The sequence below is a fragment of the Gossypium hirsutum genome, chromosome D03, assembly GCF_007990345.1.
Source record: "Gossypium hirsutum isolate 1008001.06 chromosome D03, Gossypium_hirsutum_v2.1, whole genome shotgun sequence".
Classification (NCBI taxonomy): Eukaryota; Viridiplantae; Streptophyta; class Magnoliopsida; order Malvales; family Malvaceae; genus Gossypium; species Gossypium hirsutum.
The window spans coordinates 19065652-19069315 of record NC_053439.1 but is presented as its reverse complement, the minus strand read 5'-3'; the positions used below and the strand labels follow the sequence as shown (position 1 = coordinate 19069315).

The 3664-nt window shown below is 38.7% G+C and overlaps 1 non-coding gene across 1 annotated transcript; it reads right to left on the bottom strand.

The window, feature by feature from the left end:
• Positions 1-275: 275 nt before the first annotated feature.
• On the bottom strand, positions 276-382 carry LOC121215785 (small nucleolar RNA R71). Its single transcript, XR_005911759.1, has one exon. It is a non-coding gene; the product is annotated as a small nucleolar RNA R71 (small nucleolar RNA).
• Positions 383-3664: the final 3282 nt, after the last annotated feature.

Below are 3664 nucleotides of genomic sequence, written 5' to 3'. Positions count from 1 at the left end.
AAGCTAGTCATGTTCCAGATGCTTCAGATAGTGGGCCAATTCAGTGGAATGCCTACCGAAGATCCTCACCTACACTTAAGACTGTTTATGGAGGTGATCGATTCTTTCAAGTTAGCCAGAGTACCCAAAGATACATTACGATTGAAGCTGTTCCCATATTGACTAAGGGACAGAGCTCGAGCTTGGTTGAACTCATTACCACAAACTCAATTTCAACATGGCAAGAGTTAGCAGAAAAATTTCTTATGAAATATTTCCCGCCTAGTAAGTATGCTAAGTCGAGGAACGAGATCAGTGCTTTCCAACAAATGGATGATGAGTCATTGTATAAGGCATGGGAAAGGTAAAAAGAATTATTACAGAAGTGCCCTCATCACGAAATCCCACATTGCATACAGCTTGAGACATTTTATAGTGGTCTCAATGCTCACACGAGAATGGTAGTGGACGTTTTTACTAATGGTGCTCTCCTTTCTAAGTCTTATAATGAGGCTTATGAAATCATTGAGAGGATTACAAGTAAAAATTATCAATAGCCAACCACTCAAGTAGTGTCAGGCAGACGAGTCACTGGAATATATGAAGTAGACGCTCTTACTTTACTCGCATCTCAAGTATCATCAATATCCTCAATGTTCAAAAATCTTACTACTAATGGGTGTAATAGTTTTACAGCACAACCATTGAATCAATTTGAAAATGTAGCCTGTGTTTATTGTGGGGAACGACATTTGTTAGAAGAATGTCTATCGAACCCAAAATCTGTGTATTACATGGGTAACTAGAACCAAAATCGAGGAAGGAAAGGGTTGCAATCCAATTTCTATAACCCATCATGGCGACAACACCCAAATTTTTCCGGGAGTAACCAAGGGTCAAGAACCAATAACAATTATGTCTAACCTAGATCGACCCAGCCACCTTGTTTTTCCCAACAAGCTTAGAAACCAACCCAAGCTGAATCGTCCAATAGCCTAGAGAATCTATTGAAGGCATACATGGGGAAAATGATTCCTCTCTAAGGAATTTGGAGAATCAAGTGGGCCATCTTGCAACTGAATTCAGAAACCAACCACAAGGTGCTTTACCTAGTGATACAAAGAATCCGAGGAATCCAAGGAAGGACCATTGTAAAGTGTTAACATTGAGGAGCGAGAAGACTGTAGAGCCCAGTTTCGTCGAAGTTGAGAAGGAGCCAACTGACGCTCAAGACTCAAAGGAAGTTCAACTGAGTGTTGAAATTCCAATTTCACCAGAAATTGAATCTGCAAAATCCGACAAGGTAACTTTTGAACCAGCTAATGATAAACTAATAACTCTATTAGATGCAGAATTGCCACAGAAAATGAATCAACCAATTCCAGTAAAAAAACCTCCACCACCCTACCCTCAAAGACTTCAGAAGCAGAAGCAGGAAATTCAATTCAAGAAGTTCCTAGACGTACTCAAGCAACTTCATATCAACATCCCATTGGTTGAAACACTTGAACAAATGCCGAACTACGTTAAATTCATGAAGGATATCCTGTCTAAAAAATGAAGGCTTGGAGAATTTGATACGGTAGCCCTAACGAAGGAATACAGTGCATATCTTCAAGACAAACTACCCCTAAAATTGAAGGATCCTGGAAGTTTTACCATACCTTGCAATATTGGATGCAAGTATCAACTTGATGCCTATGTCAATATGTAGGAAGTTGGGGATAGGTGAAGTTAGACCTACTACGGTTACACTTCAATTAGTAGATCGATCCTTAGCATATCCAGAAGGAAAAATTGAGGACGTATTGGTACGAGTAGAAAAATTTATCTTTCCTACTGACTTTGTGATTCTAGACTTTGAAGCAGACAAAAAGGTGACAATCATTTTAGGAAGACTATTCTTAGCAACAAGAAGGACCTTTAGTGATATGCAGAAGGGCAAACTTACTATTCGTGTTCAGGATGATCAGGTAACATTTAACATTTTTAAGTCCATGTGATTTCCTGACACAATTGATGATTGTTCTGCAGTGTCTGATTTAGAGGATTTAATCATGGAGAAGGAACTCAATTATGCTGGGGACCCATTGGAACAAATTTTGACATCAAATCCTCCAAATGATGAAGAGGAGGATGAATACTTAGCTTTGTTAGAAGCTAATCAAAGGGGATTTAATCCGTAATCCCGCTTTGAATATTTGGAGTTAGAGAAAAGAGATTATGCCCAACCAAAAGCGTCAATCGAAGTGCCACCTAAATTAGAACTGGATGTACTTCCCTCACATTTGAAATATGTTTATTTAGGTAACTCTTCTACTCTGCCTCTGATTATTTTAGCATAATTAACTACTAAGTAAGAAGAGAAACTCATCCTGGTGTTGAAATAATTCAAGAAGGCTATCGGATGGACCATACCTGATATTTCCGAAATTAGTCCATCTGTATGTATGCACAAGATTATTTTAGAAGATTGCAAAAATGGGAAGATTGATGGACAACGAAGACTGAACCCTATCATGAAGGACGCAGCCAAGAAAGAAATCATCAAGTGATTAGATGCGGGTATAATTTACCCCATCTCAGATAGTTCATGGGTAAGTCCGGTCAGTGCGTGCCAAAGAAAGGAGGTATCACGATCATTGAAAATGAGAATAACGAGTTGATATTGACTAGAATGGTTCGGGATGGAGAATTTGCATCGATTACTAGAAGTTGACCAAGGCAACTAGGAAATATCACTTTCCTTTACATTTTTTGGACCAGATGCTGGATATACTCGCAAGGCGAGACTATTACTGTTTTCTCGATGGATACTCAGGATATAATCAGATTATAGTAGCACCGAAAGATCAGCACAAGACAACATTCACCTGCCCGTACGGTACATTTGGATTTAGGGGCATGCGATTTGGTTTATGTAATGCATCTGCTACATTTCAAAGATGTATGATGTTTATTTTTACTAACATGGTTAAGAAATATTTGGAAGTTTTTATGGATGATTTTTTAGTATTCGGAGATACACATGATGATTGTCTAGCCAATCTAGCCAAGGTACTAAGGCGATGTAATGAAACAAACCTAGTACTTAACTGGGAAAAGTGCCATTTCATGGTACGAAAAGGTATTGTTCTAGGGCATCGGATAACAAGAAATGGAATCAAGGTAGATAAAGCAAAGGTAGATGTTAATGAGAAACTCCCACCTCCAATATCTGTAAAGGGTGTTAGGAGCCTTTTGGGCCACGCCGGTTTCTATCAAAGATTCATCAAGGACTTCCCCAAAGTTGCTAAACCCTTATGCAAATTATTGGAGAAGGTCACGGTCTTTAAATTTGATGAGGAGTGCTTAAGAGCTTTCAACTATTTGAAGAGTTGGGTAGTCTCAGCACCCATAATAGTCACACTAGACTGGGATTTGCCATTTGATTTGATGTGTGACGCAAGTGACTTCGTGATCGGAGTTGTCATAGGTCAGCGAAGGAACAAATTTTTTCATCCCATCTACTATGCAAGTCAGACTCTGACAAGAGCTCAACTGAATTACACAGTAACAGAAAAATAGTTACTTGCTATTTTGTTTGCTTTTGACAAGTTTCAATCTTATCTTGTAGATACCAAAGTGACTGTTTATACAGACCACTCGGTAATTAAGTATTTACTTGCCAAGAAAGATGCTATGT